The sequence below is a fragment of the Callorhinchus milii genome, unplaced genomic scaffold, assembly GCF_018977255.1.
Source record: "Callorhinchus milii isolate IMCB2004 unplaced genomic scaffold, IMCB_Cmil_1.0 Scaffold12, whole genome shotgun sequence".
NCBI classification, from domain to species: Eukaryota; Metazoa; Chordata; class Chondrichthyes; order Chimaeriformes; family Callorhinchidae; genus Callorhinchus; species Callorhinchus milii.
This window is the reverse complement of record NW_024704753.1, coordinates 16,787,234-16,805,986: the sequence shown is the minus strand read 5'-3', so window position 1 is coordinate 16,805,986 and position 18,753 is coordinate 16,787,234. Positions and strand designations below refer to the sequence as shown.

Below are 18,753 nucleotides of genomic sequence, written 5' to 3'. Positions count from 1 at the left end.
CAAGAAAAAAATGGTCATTTTGCAGAACTAATTAGAGCACTCGCTTTGCGAGCGAGAGACCTGAGTTCAATTCCAGGCAGAGGGCGAAACCTCGGGCAAGTTTCCTTACTCCACACAGAGCCTAATAATAATCCCTCCAAAACCAACAACAATAATAAATTGGTCATTTTCAATCCACGACTGTTTGTGGGACATTGCTGTGCGCAATTGGCTGCCGCGTTCGCCCACAAATATACAGTCAATTCACTTTACAGTGTGTTCTGTGAAGCGCTTTGGGACGTCCTCCCGACGTGAAAAGCGCTATATCAAGTGCAAGGATTATTATTATTATTATTATAACTGGAGAGATAATCTGTTACTCACCTACTTTACACTATGGACCTTGAATGGTCAACAATATCGTTATTCTTGGCGGTAATTGCAATGCGTCAGTCATTCATGGCAATACAGCTCACGTGTCTTCCTACTAATTGTTTTGCTTTAACCAGGATCCCCTGTGGAGGTTTATCATCTCCTGTGCAATTGGTCTTCAGTACACATTCTCAACTAACAGAACCAGGAACGAGTGGTGGGTGTGAGCAGAGGTATGTGCCGGTCTATTTATTTTAAAAAAACAGCCGAAAGAATCAACTAAATCTGAAGCTGGAGGGAAGGGAAGGCTTCAGCAGAAGACTTGGGGTGGGAGAAATTGTGGAGTTTGCACAACCCGATAAACTGGTTCCAACGTGTAGAGTTCAAAGCTGCTCGATAGAACGAGAGGCGCGCCCTAAATGATTCATTATGTCCACAAGAGCACATAGGGAAAAAAAAACTATTTACATTGAATGAGTAAACCGACGTACTTTTCATAGTTCTTGTAACGTGATTAGCCGTAACCTGATCGTGATTCCCGAGTTTTAACCCCGACTCCGCTTACTGTCAACAGCTGTGTCTAATTTGCAAAGTTTGTTGTCAATTTCTTTCAAGCGCGTCACTACTTTCTTCGCCAATGTCACTCGCAAACCCGTTGCGGGCAGAATTCTGTTTTGGTGTTTCAAGGAGACCTGTACGTGTCCCACTTTCAGCTCCGCACACCGAGGGAGTCCAAGTGAGTTATCTGCACAGCCGAGGTGACAGGCTCTCTGAAACACCCTGTGTTACTGACTGCCACCCCACTGCAACGTTTCAATGCTAATGCAACTTGGAAACGCTTTCAGGTTACTACACCGCACTCACTGTTTAAAATATCTGTGTAAAGCATTAACGCCTGTGTGTGTGTGGGGGGGGGGGGGGGGGGGGGGCAGCAAGTTAGTGACTGTGCTGCCTGGAGTAAAATTGAGCCGCGCAGAAGTTACTAGATTCTGTGTGGCGTGGCGTTAGTTGATCTCAGTTAGGCTAATAGTTTCGTGCAAACTATTAGCCTAAATGTCAATTAGGTAGTATAGAATCAACCAGTGGCTCACACACCTCCTCACTATCCATTGATCACTGCTGGAAAATGTGCCTTCATAGTAAGGGCAGGTTCGGGCTTGATTGCGATGGCCTCAGTGGTTGAAAGGACGTGTCTGGCTTTGTGAGTCTGCAGTAATCCAAGGCAGTCTGTCGGATTTATCAAGGAATCAAGAAGGTATAAACGTGTCTTCAACCTTGTGGGAGAAAGCCCCAACCAGCAGAGTGAGTGGTTTTGCAACAACAATAACATCGACCTGCATTTATACCGAGCCGCCTCTCACGCAGGGTAATGTCCCAGAGCACTTGAAAGTACCAGAGCACAGCTCCTCAACTGAGCCGACATCTTTGTATCATAAATTGTGTGGTCCACTCATATATTCCCCCGGGGCAGGGCGAAACGTTGGGCAAGTTTCCTCACTCCACAAGCCCCCGTTTACCTAACGGTAAGGAGGAACCCGATTGCTATTTGATTGGCAGGTCGCTTCAAACTTCTCTTTTTTTTTAAGTGACAATTTGGAGACTCAATCCGCCGCTGTTTGTGGGACACGCCTGCGCGCACTTGGCTACCGCGTGTCGCCTGCAAAACATACAATCAATTCACCTTACAGTATATTCTGTGAAGCCCTTTGAGATGTCTCGCAGACGCGATAAGGCGCTACATTAAGTGCGAGGGTTATCATTATTATATTAAGCTTGAGCAAACAATTTCTCTATATGTGCCTTTCCTCGGGAGGGATACACAGGTGGTTCTATTCCTTTCTCGGTCAGGCTGATGAAAAGCGTCCTTTATGTGATGTGCTGAATCTCGAACACAACGAGAGGCGTTTTGATTAATTACCATGAGCCAAAGCTGCTTCAAAAATCGGAGCTGTGCGCACAGTGGTGGAGAGCAGCAAAGTTCACTGCTTTTCGGTGGTTTAAAAATGGAAAGTAGGTCGGCAGAATCCGTTCGAATGAATTATTAATCTTTAACGGTCAAGCAAGTTGCCTTGTAATTAAGATGGATCTCGGTATTGGCACAGAGCAGCACTCAGTTCGGTGAGAGGGATCCGGAGAGCTTGCGGAAGCGCACTCCAGCCGACGTAGCTTCTACTTAGGATTGCTGCAATGGCAGTACTTCACTGAAGTTAAAGCATAAAAGAGATACTAATCTCAATCACTGAACCGAGAGCAGCTGCAGGTTGAACGACCTATAAATTTTGCGTTGCAAACACAGGCAATTACTTCTCAGTTTTTCGTCACAATGAGGATGGATCGAACGCCAGACCCTGGCGTGGAGCTCACTGTAACTTTGTTCGTCGGCTGCAGACTTTGCTCGCCAGTTGCAGACCTGCCCAGTAACACATGGTAGCAAGACACGCATTCATTTTAAAACATGACCTACTTTTGACGCCTTAGCCGGTGAAATAGAATACCGCAGAGCCACTCTGCCTGGCAAAGGAGAAGTGGAGAATGAAGCACCACACTGTCACGCTGCGAGTTTTGGGATTGACAACATAAATTTGATTTGCAACGACAGCACATTGCGTATCTCTGAGTGCGGGTCTGGGTGCGTAAGAGCGACTCGAAGACGTGATAAGGCGCCGTACCAAATGCCAGGCTTAGTATTATTATTACTTCTCTTGTTGGGAGGTAGGTCACGGGTCTCCGGCCCTGTGGGTAAGAAATTACTCCGACACGGGATAGCCAATCTATCCCGGGATCTGGGCAGCAATTATATACGCAACCGGTTGAAGAAGAAATAGATGCTTCGTGGGTAGACACCTCTCAGTGATTAAGTGTGGACCACAGGTGAGGACACAGTAAGGCTGTCACCTTTGCCCTCCTCTGGTTGAATACTCCCCTGACATTCCTTTTCGGGGTTCACGCATGAAGAAGGGGCACTTTGAGCAGCTATGAAAATGCAGCCCAACAAGAGTTAGCGCCTTCGGGAGAGGAGAGACGAGCTGGGGAGGGGCGGCAGGGGGGGGGGGGGGTGGGAGGGTGGGAGGGTGGTGCGAAGGGGAGGGAATGAATTCATATATGCCCGAGGCACCGCAACATAAAGTAACACTTCTCGCACACGCATTTTTTTCTAGACGTAAGATATTCAATCAATACAAAGCGCTGATATGTTCCTCGAGCATCATTTAAAATCACTTCCTTTCAAGCGGTTTAAAAAAAAAATGCTCTGGTCAGCGTGATTTCTCGGGATCCTTTAAGTACCGATTTGACTGCCGCTTCCCTTCGCGACCTGGCGATAAAAGCAGAAGTTCCCGGCTCGGCCGCACAGCGCTAAGCGACATTCTCAACATCAAGATTATCTGGGGCAAAGTTCTCAGGCTCCAGGTCCGCCATCGTGCAGAGCCTTGGGACGTCCTCCCAACGCGCAAATGAAATTTTGCGTTGTGTTGTACGTTACCCTAAAGGAGATTACTCAATAAAAGTCCTGCAACGATCATGTCACCTTTTGGGGCCTTGGGCGTCTTTTGCAATTAAGGAGTTGTGTCGAGCAGCGCAATATTTATCTGCAAAACACACAGTATTTACGGTAAATCCCGTGAATCGCTTTGAGACGCCCTCCTGCCATGAAAATATGTCAGTTTGCCAGAGGATTCATATTGTTTTTAATCGAGTGAGAAACAAGAGTCCCAAAATGGGACTCGCGATAGTTCTGAGAGTGCATTGGGGTCTGCGTTTCTGAACGCACCTCAAGGCTCTCCGGCAAATCGCTAATTTTACTGTCAGTGAAGTCGTGTAAACGGTTTCCAACTCGAGTTGAAATTAGATAAACATCGCCTGGGAATCGATGGTGTCAATCCTGAGCCATCGGCACAGGATCTTCCGACTCTATCAAATGCAAGACAGCATTCGTGCAATATTATTCATGTTAACTCTTTCAATCGCTCTTCGTTTATGTTCCTAATGTCTCCGGGGGTTAAAACCAGAGGAGCGCAGTTTGGACCGGATACGGGATAGGATCCGAGAGTAGGTGCGGGGTACGTAGATTGGGTGTGGGGAAGGTTGGGGTGTAAGGTTAGGGTTCGGGTTGGGGTTAGGAGGTTTGGGTGCGGGGGTGTGGGGAAGGGTACGGTGTGGAGAAGGTTCGTGTTTGGGGGAGGAGAAGAGGGTTTGGAGGCAATGGGGCAGGGTGTGAGGTGTGAGGTGGCGGTTTCCATTGGGTGGGAGCGCTCGCGCTCCAGGACAGGAGTTTGGAGGTTCAGCCCCCACACCAGCGCTCGCTCTGAGCCGACTGTCAGACCAACGCCAGGGAGAAGGGCTGAACCGCGGAAGGCGACATCTTTGGGACACTTCTCAAACAAAAGAAGGACGTGTCTCCCAGTTGTCTCCCAGTTGTCTCCCAGTTGTCTCCCAGTTGTCTCCCAGTTGTCTTGGCCGACCATCTCCCACATAAGTCGGTCAACGGCTATTTCTGCGACAAAATGGGGGTAAGAGTTCGGGGGTAAGGGATGGCGGTGGAGGAGAATGGGGCTACGACTTCGGGGTAAGAGTTGGGAGTCAGGGATGCGGGTGAAGGTGGGGTGAGGGGCGGGTGAAGAGGGGGTTGGAGGGGTGAGGGGGGGTGGAGGGCGGGTTGGAGGGGTGAGGGGGGTGGAGGGGGGTTGGAGGGTGAGGGGGGTGGAGGGGGGTTGGAGGGGTGAGGGGGGGTGGAGGGGGTTGGGGGTGAGGGTGAGGGGGGTGTGAGGGTGTGGAGGGGATGTGGGGTTGGGGTGAGGGGGGTTTGGGTGAGGGGGTGTGGAGGGGGTGAGGGGGGGTTTGGGGGTGTGTGAGGGGGGGTGTGGAGGGGGTGTGGGGGTGAGGGGGGTGTGGAGGGGGTGAGGGGGGGTTTAGGGGTGTGTGAGGGGGTGTGTGGAGGGGGTGTGGGGGTGCGGGGGGGTTTGGGGGTGTGTGAGGGGGGGTGTGGGGGTGAGGGGTTGTGGAGGGGGTGAGGGGGGTTTGGGGTGTGGAGGGGGTGTGGGTGTGAGGGGGTGAGGGGGGGTTTGGGGGTGTGGAGGGGGTTTGGGGGTGAGGGTGGGGTTTGGGGGGGTGTGAGGGTGTGGAGGGGGTGTGAGGTTGGGGGTGAGGGGGGGGTTTGGGGTGTGGAGGGGGTGAGGGGGGGTTTGAGGGTGAGTGTGGAGGGGGTGTGTGAGGGTGTGGGGGGGTGTGGGGGTTGTTGTGGGGTTTATGGGGTTTGAAGTGACGGTGAAAGTGAAAGTGTGTAGTGTGAGCGGTACCTGTGGTGACGTCACGGGGCCTCCGCTACTTCCTGAAAGTGAGAGAGAGAGAGAGAGAGAGTGTGAGAGCCACAGCCACAGCGCTCGGGGCCCGGGGCGGGGCGGGGGGGCGGTGCCGGTGTCGGGGCTGTGGTGTCGGTGTCGGGGCTGTGGTGTCGGTGTCGGGGCTGTGGGGTCGGTGTCGGTGCTGTCGGGCGGTGTCGGGGCTGTGGTGTCGGTGTCGGGGCTGTGGGGTCGGTGTCGGTGCTGTCGGGCGGTGTCGGGGCTGTGGTGTCGGTGTCGGGGCTGTGGTGTCGGGACCACAGGTGAGTTGTTGGGACTTCACTGACGGAACAGCAGAAAAAGTTTGAATTCCGGTCCGGACTCGAACACCGCCGCGAAGCGCTGTCCCGACACTCCGGGACTCCGGGACTGGAATGTGGCCTCTGGTCACACCGAGTGTGAGAGAGAGAGAGAGAGAGAGACTACTGATCTGTGTGTGTGTGTGTGTGTGTGTGAGAGAGAGATTAGTGATCTGTGTGTGTGAGAGAGAGAGACTAGTGATCTGTTTGTGTGAGAGAGAGACTAGTGATCTGTGTGTGTGTGTGTGTGTGAGACTAGTGATCTGTGTGTGTGAGAGAGAGAGACTAGTGATCTGTGTGTGTGTGAGAGAGAGAGACTAGTGATCTGTGTGTGTGAGAGAGAGAGAGAGACTAGTGATCTGTGTGTGTGAGAGAGAGAGAGAGACTAGTGATCTGTGTGTGTGAGAGAGAGAGAGACTAGTGATCTGTGTGTGTGAGAGAGAGAGAGACTAGTGATCTGTGTGTGTGAGAGAGAGAGAGAGACTAGTGATCTGTGTGTGTGAGAGAGAGAGAGAGACTAGTGATCTGTGTGTGTGAGAGAGAGAGAGACTAGTGATCTGTGTGTGTGAGAGAGAGAGACTAGTGATCTGTGTGTGTGTGTGTGTGTGAGACTAGTGATCTGTGTGTGTGAGAGAGAGAGAGACTAGTGATCTGTGTGTGTGTGAGAGAGAGACTAGTGATCTGTGTGTGTGTGAGAGAGAGAGAGACTAGTGATCTGTGTGTGTGTGAGAGAGAGAGACTAGTGATCTGTGTGTGTGAGAGAGAGACTCGTGATCTGTGTGTGTGAGAGAGAGAGAGACTAGTGATCTGTGTGTGTGTGTGTGTGTGTGAGACTAGTGATCTGTGTGTGTGAGAGAGAGAGAGACTAGTGATCTGTGTGTGTGAGAGAGAGAGAGACTAGTGATCTGTGTGTGTGTGAGAGAGAGAGACTAGTGATCTGTGTGTGTGAGAGAGAGAGAGACTAGTGATCTGTGTGTGTGAGAGAGAGAGACTAGTGATCTGTGTGTGTGTGTGTGTGTGAGACTAGTGATCTGTGTGTGTGAGAGAGAGAGAGACTAGTGATCTGTGTGTGTGAGAGAGAGAGAGACTAGTGATCTGTGTGTGTGAGAGAGAGAGACTAGTGATCTGTGTGTGTGTGTGTGTGGACTAGTGATCTGTGTGTGTGAGAGAGAGAGAGACTAGTGATCTGTGTGTGTGTGAGAGAGAGACTAGTGATCTGTGTGTGTGTGAGAGAGAGACTACTGATCTGTGTGTGTGTGTGTGAGAGAGAGACTAGTGATCTGTGTGTGTGTGTGAGAGAGAGAGAGACTAGTGATCTGTGTGTGTGTGTGTGAGAGAGAGACTAGTGATCTGTGTGTGTGTGAGAGAGAGACTAGTGATCTGTGTGTGTGTGTGAGAGAGAGACTAGTGATCTGTGTGTGTGTGAGAGAGAGACTAGTGATCTGTGTGTGTGTGTGAGAGAGAGAGAGACTAGTGATCTGTGTGTGTGTGTGTGTGAGAGAGAGACTAGTGATCTGTGTGTGTGTGTGAGAGAGAGAGAGACTAGTGATCTGTGTGTGTGTGAGAGAGAGACTAGTGATCTGTGTGTGTGTGTGAGAGAGAGACTAGTGATCTGTGTGTGTGTGTGTGTGTGAGAGAGAGACTAGTGATCTGTGTGTGTGAAAGAGAGATTAGTGATCTGTGTATGTGAGAGATTAGTGATCTGTGTGTGGGAGAGACCAGTTATCTTTGTAGTGATCTGTGTGTGTGGGAGAGACTAGTGATCTGTGTGTGTGGGAGAGACTAGTGATCTGTGTGTGTGAGAGAGAGACTAGTGATCTGTGTGTGTGGGAGAGACTAGTGATCTGTGTGTGTGAAAGAGAGATTAGTGATCTGTGTGTGGGAGAGACCAGTTATCTTTGTAGTGATCTGTGTGTGTGGGAGAGACTAGTGATCTGTGTGTGTGAAAGAGAGATTAGTGATCTGTGTGTGGGAAGAGACCAGTTATCTTTGTAGTGATCTGTGTGTGTGTGTGTGTGTGGAAGAGACCTGTGATCTGTGTGTGTGTGTGTGTGTGTCCTACGCTGTAATGAGCTGAAATCTTGTCTGAGACTGGTGATCTGAGATCTGTTGGGGGGTGAGGTTATAGTGAGCTAATACCTGTGTCTATGAGACCGGTGTGTGTGGGTGGGTGTGTGGGTGTGGGTGGGTGTGTGTGGGTGGGTGTGTGGGTGTGGGTGGGTGTGTGGATGGGTGTGTGGGTGGGGGATGGAGATGTAAGTGGGGTCTCCTCAGCTCATCAGCAGGAAGGGCCGACCAGTCGCTGGGGGTCAGGGAATCCTCCCAGTCAGCTCCTGGTAACCTAAGCTCCTTGGAAACCAAAGCGCTAACCAAAGGCTCGGGTGGTCCTGGCTGGACAGGCAGCAGGAAAGCTCGGCCGGACAGCGATATCCACGGCCGATCTGCGTGGGTTTAAACTGGTTAGATTCCGGCGGTTACCCCCAACGCCCACTCTGGGGGTCTCCCCCGGCCCGGCCCGGCCCGGCCCAGCCTTGGCTCTCGCCAACCTGCGCCCTGGTACGTTCCGGAATTAGGTAAGCAGGATACCACCCTCCAGGGAAGGAGAGAGAGAGGGGGAGAGAGAGAGAGAGTGTGAGAGTGAGAGTGCGCATTCCATTCCAACAACATCTCTGGAATTTCCATGTGTGGGTGGGATGCATGGAATTCCCAGCTTGGGGCTCGGACACTCTTTAAGCAACGGTGTGGGGGCTCAGCGTGTGTTAGGCAAAAAGAATCTGAGATCTGCGTGTGTGTGTGTGTGTGTGTGTGCGAGACTGTTGTGATCTGAGATCCGCTTGTGAAAACCAGGAAGGGGGAACCTGCGGGTGAGTGGATTTCTGTTGTGAGAGAAGCTCGTAAGTGGGAAGGTATCAGCGTGAGACATGTGCGCGGGGAGACCTGGGTTAGGAGTGCCACCAACTGGGAATTCGGATGAGGCTGGAAAGCCGGTATCAGTTGGCGAGTCTGTAATAAACCACTGGAACGCATTGCTTCAATCCCTCCGCCCGCCCCCCCCCCCGCCCCACCTTGCCCCCTCTTTGCCCATCTTCAGATCGCTACCTGGAGGACTTTCCTCTTCGACGTTACCTCTCTCCCCGGCTGTGGCGCCAGACTGTGCCAACGTGAAGCACGCCCACGGTACAAATGCAAGTTGTTGCTGTTGTTGTTGTAGTACCGTCAAAGGGTTAGCGAACCTGATGGGGAAGGAGGTGGATTAACTTCAGCAGAAGTGCATTAATTAACCGAAGGCTGTAAAGATGGTGTAAGCTTTACAACAGGCGCCTTGGGACGTCCTCCCGACGTGAAAGGCGCTCTATAAATAGAATCTTGTTGTTGTTGTTGTTGTTGTAAGTTTAACAGCAGCTTGGGTTCTCTTGTTACTCTTGGTGAGGTGCAAAGCCATGATGGCATCCCATCACGTGTACGTTTCCGGCTTATTTTCTGCAGTCGAAGTTCAATACCGGGTCCTCCGTGCAGCGCAGTCAGTCACTTTGAAGATTGAATTTTCCAGTCAAAGGGGAGATAAACTGTCAGAACAAATAAACTCTGAGATAACTCTGAGATAAACGCAGAACAAATCTGCGGAAACGCTACTTCGGTGAGCGCGCAGCGAAACGTATGGAACGGGCTCCCTCGGGAGATGGCGGAGACAGAAATTGTTGTTTCTTTCGAGAGCAAATGAGATAGATTTCTGTTAGGAGATGCTACCTCCTCGGGATACAGTCTATAGTTTGGGACACGATATGTCAAGCCATTGCCAGGATGGTGGAAGGCAAACTGGATGGACTTGGTCTTTTGCCCACAGCAAATTCTTATGTTCTTTGCTGGTTGTTTCCAATGATTGCTGTGTTTCCTGTGATTTCCTGTCGGCGAGACCTGTATATGTTGCTTCCTACACACTCCTACCTTGGTTGAATGTATCATCACCAGGGTGATTCGCCAGACAGTGCTCTTAATGACCAGCTATGTGATTTTTAACAGGTTAAGCCACCAGCAGTAACCACAATACACGCTCTCGGGTCCCGAAGCCTTGGCTCTTGCCGACCTGCACGCTTGACGCTCTCTGGAATGACGTGAGCAGGGTGCGCAATCCATTCCAGACCAGGGAAATATCCTTGTGGAAGTGGTTCCTGTGTGTGGAACTTTGTCTGGGTTGGATGCTAACAACAACAACAGCAACAACAACAGTTTGCATTCATGTAGCGCCCTTCACGCAGGATAACGTGTTAGAGCACTTCGCAGTGATGGAATCAGACTCCCAAGCAAGGTCGAAGGGAGAAGGTGAGCATAGATAGCTAAGAGGTAGATCTTAAAGACGTATAGAGAGGGGAGCACGGTGCTGAGTTTATGCACGTGTCAGACCTCCCGTCTAATTTCCCTCCCCCGAAAACGGTGGCGAGCCATTGAAAGGAGCCGAGCGTGATAGCTTTGTCGAGGTCGAACTGGAGAAAGTTGAGGCTCGTCTTCGGCTCGGGTGCACGTCAGAACCTCAATCCCGGTGAGTTGAGGCCGGAGTCGAGGCGGAGAAACGTGGCGTTGGAGGATACGCGATGGTTGGGCGTGGCGATTCCCCCAGTTTATGAAGCCAGCAGGTGGACCCGTGGTTATCGAGGGTAAATCAGGAATTGCTGTCCTGGATCTGACCGAGTCCAACTTCCCCCTCCGCGAACAAGTTGAACGGTTACAGGTGCTTTGCTCTGCTGTAATCCTGTTGTTGCTCTCAGAGACGCCAGGGGGCATCGCTTTGTCTTGTGCCTGAGACCGACTGTCCATAAAGTACGAGAATATTTGATGCAGTGCTGCAGTGACGAGGCTTTGCACATCGTGTGCATTAACCATCGCCGGGCGGGCAGGCAGGCAGGCAGACAGAGAGGGAGACAGGCAGACAGACAGCTTTCCTGCAGGGAAGGAAGGAAGGCAGTCAGTGGGACGGAGAACCAGCCTTCGAGACAGTGGCGAGCCAGGTGAGTGATTGATATGTGCCTGTGTAAATGTTGGGATTCATACCGAGGGACTTGTGTAAGCTCGTGAGATGTGCTGCCGGACGGCAAGAGGTGGGCAGCTGGTCGGTTTATAAGGACTGTTTCAGACTGTGAGAGGGGCAATCTCTACATCTCCAGCTAGTGATCACCGCGAAAGATCAAACGGGGTAAACTGCGGAAGCCACGAGCTGTCTGAAGGAAGAAGGGTTCTTTTAGTCTTTGAGTCACAGGCGATGGACCAGATTGTCAGTGAGGTTGATCACTGACAATACTCAGCCAGTTAGTTACAAAGGACATCGGGTCGGATCCCGGCAGTGCAAGGAGCAGAAGCTCTGGGGTATGATATGAGAAATGATCAGTTTGCGTCCCGGTAATGGAGCGAGCCAAGCAGCGGATTTTATTTCTGCTGCGTTTTTGCATTGCATATTAGGTGGCGGCTGATCTCTGTGCGTTAATTCCAAAGGAATTGGGTCAATACATGAATGAGGACAGTCTTTACTGTAACCACAATTGTTAAAAAAAATTTGTGTGAAATTGTGAATGTGAAAGAAAGAAAGAAAGAAAGCAAGAAAGAAAGCGCAGGAATTTAAAGGCTAGGGAGAATATAGATTGTGTTTTGTTTCTCGTCCCAATTTGTTTTCAGACTGTAGCAGAGCGTAGAGCGAACCAGCTATTGGAAACACAAGACGGAGGTAGGATATAATGTCAAGTTGAAGTGCGGACTTGGGCTAAAGCTGACATCAAATTTGATACGGTCTCAATAGGAGCAACTGCTGTTTCAATACAGAATTTTAAAATACTCTGTCTCCCAGTAGGTAATGCGCAGGGTCTGGTGCAGTCACTTTGTAGCTGTGGGAAGTCCCAAAGTAGTGTTAAAATCTTATCACTCTGTGTGTAACCATGTCCTACGGTAGGTTGAACGCAATGGTCTTCGTTGCCGTGTCGGTGAGGATAGCTTGTAAACGTCGTGGTCCAAGTAATAATAATAATGATGACGATAATATCGTTGCGTTCGGAATAGAGCCTTATCGCGTCAGAAGGACGTCTCAAAGCGCTTCACAGGAATTACTTTATTAATTAAAGGAATCAAGTAAGGAACAAAAGAAGGTTAAAGGAACGAGAAAGCCAGGACAATGAGCCCAAGTGCGCTGTCATGTTATCGTATGCAATGAAGCTCAGTAACTGTGCTCTCTGTCAGTGTGTCAGGATTATAATAAGATAAAGACAATAGGGATGGAGATGGGAAGGTGGATATGTTACCTGTACTGTTCTGTCTGAGGTCGATCTCCTCAGACAGGCAAAGGGATTGAAGTCGGGTTTCTTTGAGAAAATGCCATCAGTTTTTTTTTTTTTGTCTGAGTCTGAGATAATCGGCCAAATTCTGTTGGTGTTTCAAAATTACGAGGGGTTTTGTGAAGAGTAGACAGAGATAAGCTTTTTCCGCTGGTGGGCGGGTGCGTGGGTCGGCAACCAGAGGACACAGACTTAAGGTAATTGGCAAAAGAGCCAAAGGGGAGACGAGGAGACATTTTATTTTACTCAGACAATTGTTACGAGTCTGGAACGCACTGCCTGGGGGGTGGAAACAGATTCATCACCAATAACAACTTACATTTATATAGCGCCCTTCGCGCTGGACCGGGTCTCGGAGCGCTTAAGAATCGACAATAGCTTTCCAAAGGGAATTAGACAGGTACTTAAAAAGGGGAGTGGGGGTGGGACGAGTTGGTTGCTCTTTCGAAAAGCCGGCACAGGCACAACGGGTCGAATGACCTCCTTCTGTGCTGTAAAATTCGATGAGCTGTCAGGACTTTGTGAATGCGGATGAGGTGACTATGGTGACAGCTCCACCGGTCTGCGCTGCTATTTGAGCTATTGCAGCGACAGAACCGTGTGGGTTACAGCGTCTTTCCGCTGGACCGGTCACAGAGGACACACCGAGCCTGTTTACCCGCTGGGAGACTTATCATACCTTAGACCCCAGCAGTGAGGCGGCAGAGCTGGGAACGAGCTATTATTAAATTGAGACGCTTTTTTTTTTTCTTTACTTCGTTCACGGTATGTGTCCAGGCCGCTGCGTCCGCGCCTTCTAAGACTTCGACTGAAGACGCGACATGTTTAGTTGAACCAGAAAGGCTGGTTTTACCGTGCCGTAGATTACAGAGGCTTTGTCTTGGGAGTCGGGGAGAATTGTTGGCCAGGACACGAGGAAAGAGAGAGAGAGAGAGAGAGAGAGAAAAAAACTTCCTCCTTCTCTTTTTAAACAGTGCCGTGGGATCTTGCAACAGGCAGACGGGATTAAGTGCGAGTCTAATTGAATTTTAAAGGAATTCCCTTTTTTTTTTCTCCCCCCCCCACCCCCCGCCCCCACCCCCATTAGCGTTCTGTAATCCAGAGTCGGGAGTCAGTGCAGAAACACCTTCTGGATAGAAAAAAAGACGTCATTGGTTTTTGTAGCGCTGAATTTAAACCTTGGCACAAGTGATGAGAGGAGTTGCCGGGTGACGAGGGATTTAAGGTAATTGCTTCTCTTTGTCTTGCGAATTCAGAGGAGATGTTTAGTTCTGCCCCAACTGCGATTCGGGAGGCGATTTCGAAACCAAAAATTTAGGCAGCGGGAGAGAAAGCAAAAGGCGGAGGGAGGCTGCGGGTGGCCGAGCGCTGTCTGTCCGTGGAGCATTGCCGTGTGTGCAAAGCGGGTGCGGGATTTGCCTGCAAAGTACCGTCACTACGCTTTACAGTAATTTCTGCGAAGCGCTTTGAGATGTCCCCTCAACGCGAAAGGTACTACGTATTCAGTCTTCCTTGCGCCATTCATTGAATCCTATTCCCCCCCCCCCCCCCACACACTCCCCCCTCCTCTGATCCCCTCTTTACTCGTTCATCCCAGGTCATTTCACAGCACGGTCTCTCTTTAAATGTCGGACCCGATCCGGGAATCTTTGGAGCTGCCGCTATCGGTTCCATTGGGAAAACCGGTCTTCCTTAGGATTCTCCGAGAAGCATCTTTGCAGCTTCTGCTGTCCGTTTTGTATGAACGGTTATGAACGCGCAGCAGCATTGGTTGCTTCCTGCCGGTTAAACCACTTGAGCTGATACTCGAGAGCGCGAGAGAGCCGGAGACCGAGAGAGAGAGAGAGAGAGAGAGAGAGCGCGAGCGAGCGAGAGTGCTGTCACACGTCAATCCCATTCCGACGTTATTATTTGTCAACCAATTATCTTAGGAACTCAGGCTGATAATTTGACAGCCTGAACAAACGATAAAATCGTAGAAAGCGCTTTGCTTCGGTGCACAACGAGGGGTCCTGGGCCGATTGCAGCCATCTCCCCCCTCCCCCCCCCCCCCCACCACCCCTCTCTCCCTCAAACACCCCCACCCTCCCCACCACACGCGCACACACACACACACACACGCACGCACGCACACCCTGCTTACACCTCGCCCCCTCCTCTGACACCTCTTGTCAGTGCACCGGCTGACACCCTCTGCCTTGCGTTTCGATTCTCTTTAAATCTCTTTTGTTTCTTCCTTTTTATCGCTAATGAGGGTTTTTACAAAACCCGCACCTTCCCCCCAGCCCACGCTTTGTCAACAGTCCTTTATTCAGGTGGGTGATTACCGCTGACAGGCTCCGTGTGGGTGGGATCCCTTGAAATCTTATTGTCTGCTCATGTTAAAGAGTTTTGAGTGAGCTTTTTTTTCTCCCCCCCCCCCCCCCCACATAAAACGTTCGGATCAGGTTCACGTTGCTCTGCCGCGGCCTCGGCTCCTGTTGCCACCGCTTCAGTTTTTTATTCAGAGTCTGCGTATCATCGCTTGGTAAACTTTTTGAACCCTGTGTATAACTGTTGAACAGACTTTGAGGCAGTACACTGATTTAGCGCTCTGTCCGTTCATCCCCGAGACCTGGCTTTCTAATAATAATAATAATAATAATATTAATAATCCCTGCATTTGATATAGCGCCTTATCACGTCTTCGAGACGTCTCAAAGCGCTTCGCAGAATACAATGTAAAGTGAGTTGACAGAGTTTTTGTGGGCCAGACACGACATGTCACTCACTCACTCACTCACTCACTCACTCACAGCAGTGTCCCACAAATAGTCATTGTTTATTATCATCATAATAATTATTATTATTATTTTCATAAATTATTGTTTATTAACATATTATTTGCATTTAGACAGTTTCACGCTCACTCAAGACACTCGCGACACACACACTCGCGACACACACACTCGCGACACACACACTCGCGACACACACTCACTCGCGACACACACTCACTCGCGACACACACTCACTCGCGACACACACACACTCGCGACACACACTCACTCGCGACACACACACTCACTCAAGACATACTCAAGACACACTCACTCACGACACACTCACTCAAGACACACTCACTCAAGACACACTCACGACACTCACTCAAGACACACACACACACACACTCTGAAACAGTGTTTGTACACAGTAAGGAGTGCAGGCGGTTTCAGTTTGGTTGCTCTTTAAGAGCTGTTTTGTTCTCTCCTCTATCGTAATTGAGAATTTTGCTCAATTGAGCTCCCTCCGTTAAGCAGTGTGGTGGGCGAATGACGTTCCGGGCTGGTCTGGCCCCGGGAGAAACGGCTTCAGGTGAATTTCTTGAGACAAAAGCCCACACAATCAGCTGAAGTGGAATTTGTTCCTTGTAACGTATTTGCTTCAACATGTGACACGGAAAGTCTCAGTCGATAGTATTTGATTGACGCTGTCAGCTCCGCACTTGGCTCTGTTGCCTGCCCTAGTCATGACTCCTCTGAATGAGTTACGGATGGAGTCTTGCTGTGCAAGGTTTCGGTTTTGTGACTGTGTGTCCTCCCGCGCGCACCCCCAACCCCCCCCCCCACCCCCACACCCCCCCGCCACCCGCCCACCCCGCCACGCAACCCCACTCTCCTCTCCCGCCTTCCGTTGTAGAGGCCAGACTTCTGCTTAGGGTAGATGTTTGTGGTTTGTTTTCGAATCCCGCAGCGAATCCTTCGACTAACACTGACACGTCTGGTTTCAGCAATGAGAAGCTGAGTTTGCAGTTACAGAGCAGGAAGTTATCACCCGCCCACCCACCCAGACACCCAGACACCCTAGGAGCTGCTTTTTACACTGAGCACGGACGCTACGGAGTCAGAATTCAAAGGGGGGGGAGAGGGGGGTCCTCCTCGGAATCGCTGGTCTCCTAAGAGGTGGTAGAGTCACAGATCCTGTAGACCAGGGAAACCCTCTCGGCTTCTTGGCTTCGTTGACCGGAGAGACTCGGAAGGAAGAGTGTGGGGGGGGAGTGTTGAGCACCGTGTTCAGCGCTTGAGAGAGAGAGAGAGAGAGAGAAAGAGAGAGAGTCTCTGCTCTGTGGATGATTAGCAGGTGCTCCCATTACTGATCAACTAATCACTACAGAACTAACACAATTACGGGAAAATCCAGCAATGGACCCGTGACACCAAGGGATGTGGGGCCAGAGTCCCGGAACGCGCATTCCTGTGTCAGCACTTGTGCTGCGCTGGGAACATGGGGCAACTCTCATTGATAGAAATTACCGGAAAGCCCAGGATTTTTATCCCCCCCCCCACCCACCCACCCACCCCCACCGAAACAAATTTGATGTAGCACCTTACCAAGTCTCTTGAGACGTCTCAAAGCGCTTTGCAGAATGTACGGTAAAGTGGAGTGACTGTGCATTTTGTGCGCAAAACGAGAGAGCCAATTGCGCACGGCAGCGTCCCGCAAGCAGTCGTGGATTGAGTCGCCCAATTTTTTTTAGGGTGTGTGGGGTGTTGATGGGGGGGGGGGGGGGGAGGGAATGTTTGGTTTAAAGTTCAGATATCAATGGGCCGTTTTATGGTCCTGTGCGTTTCTGTGCGCGTCTCTTTTCACTTGGAATCTTTAAAATGGTCAAAGAAGGAGAGTTTTGTTTAATCTCCGCTGTGTTTGTTGGACTGGAGCCCACAGCCCCTCAGGCACAGTCACTCAGCCCACTGGCCCTCACTGTGCAGGTTCAGTGACTTTCAACACTGACGGTAAAATGAACCGCTCAGGTGAGGGGAATCTCACTGGTTACACTTGGAGCAAGAGCCCTTGTCTGGTGGGGCAGGTGGGGGTTGGGAAGGGAAATTGACCGGGGGCTGTTTGTACCATTTTGGTCTGATGCATGCGGAAAACCCATCTCCCCGCTTAAAGATTATCCTAACAGACTGGGAGCTCCACAAGTGAAGGCTGCCTACGCTTGGAAACTTCCCCCTGCGTCTGGAAATGGAATGAGCACTCACTCTCTCTGGAGGGATGCACTCTGCGTACCAAGTTCCAGAGAGTATTAGGCGCAGAGCCAAGGCTCCAGGACCCCAGAGTGGTTCGGCATTGGAAGTACTTGCTGGAGTTTAACCAGCCAGGTCTGCCTTCGCTTGCCGTTGAGAGCACTGTCAGGCCAGCAGCCGGCCGCGAGGTTGTCCAGTTAGGTTTGGCTCGCAGGGTTAACAGGAACTCTGCGGGAATACATCACCCGAGGGCAGAATAGGTTAAGTGTTAATGTCTCAATGCATCAGTGCATCAGTAACCGCCCTGGGAAGAGAGCACTCCCCTGGGGTCAGTCATAATGGTGGTGGTTGGATTTACTTAAAACACTCTTCCAATGTTTCTCTTAATATTTGGTCTTGAAAGCTTGCAGACAGAGAGCTGGATAAATGCAGGCAAAGTCGAGGATGCAACCAATCTCCGTGAAAGTGCCACGGTAGAGATTTGATCTCTATTGTTTCTAATTACGTGGGAAGATGGAAAAATTAAATCGAATCGTCTTCTGATTCAGATGCTCTGCTCCCAGTCGTGTTGTTGAAATGTGTCACGTATATCAAATTACTCAGTGAGGGCGAGGGGTAAACTCGAGCAGTAAATTCCCATCCATTCACATCAGTCAGTGCTGCATGAAATGTACGGAGGCTGAGAACAGGCGAAATTCTCTGACCGTCAAGAGAGTGAAGTAGAGTTTCCCAATAGTGGAACAGTCGAGAGGCCTGATCGAAGGCACTACATCAAGTGCAAGGATTATTATTGTTATCGCTATAAGTCGAGTCACCATCTCTAGATGTTCGTGCTCCGGGTGCATGACTGAGTAGAGAGCAGGCAGGGATAAAAAAAAAATAATCCTCCTTTTAGAAGTGAGGAATAAATCATGGAGACTAAGCCAGTGAATGGGAACCCGCTTTTACATGGAGTCTTCACAGTGTCGGGACTAAGCAGAATAAGATCCTTTTGCACAGCGCTTGATGTGGAAATAGCACATTGCTCTGCTCACTTCCCCTTAAGTAAGAAAGGGAATGGTACAATCTCCTTATTGCAGGTTGGAGCGGAATTAAAGCCCTCCAGTTGCAAAGAGGAAGCCTCGAGGAGAAGGTTAGTGGCGATTTTGGACCCGGCCTCCCTTTTCCCTTTGTCCTGTTTGCTTTCGCGAGCGAGGAGCGTTGTCTTTAAGGGTGGTTTTGGGTGGAAATTGCCAGTCTTCAGCTCGCGGTCACAGTCTTGGCTTGCCCAGCTCAACCCAGCCCTTCACTTTGTGGTGGTTTATTTCGTTCTGTGTCAACTTCCTATGTTTGTTCGCTAGTCAGGCACTCGGGGTGTTTTTTTTTCAGTGAAGCCGTTAACATTTTCTGCTTCTCCACCCCCCCCCCCCCCCCCAACCCCTACCCAGTCAGCCATCAGCAGTGTGAA

The 18,753-nt window shown here is 50.5% G+C and overlaps 1 protein-coding gene across 5 annotated transcripts in view; it reads left to right on the top strand.

Annotated features, from left to right (window-relative positions):
* Positions 1–484: 484 nt before the first annotated feature.
* The window catches only part of LOC103176708 (protein kinase C delta type), a 41,925-nt gene continuing 23,656 nt past the window's right edge, over positions 485–18,753 (top strand). The window contains exons 1-2 of one of the 5 annotated variants that reach the window (XM_007890420.2): positions 5,894–5,950; positions 13,388–13,525. The gene's annotated coding sequence lies outside the window, so the exon portion shown is untranslated. Of the gene's footprint in view, positions 585–5,893; positions 5,951–10,732; positions 10,990–13,387; positions 13,526–18,753 lie in introns of those variants that run through there. The other 4 variants (XM_007890421.2, XM_007890423.2, XM_007890419.2 and 1 more) reach the window with 4 other exon arrangements.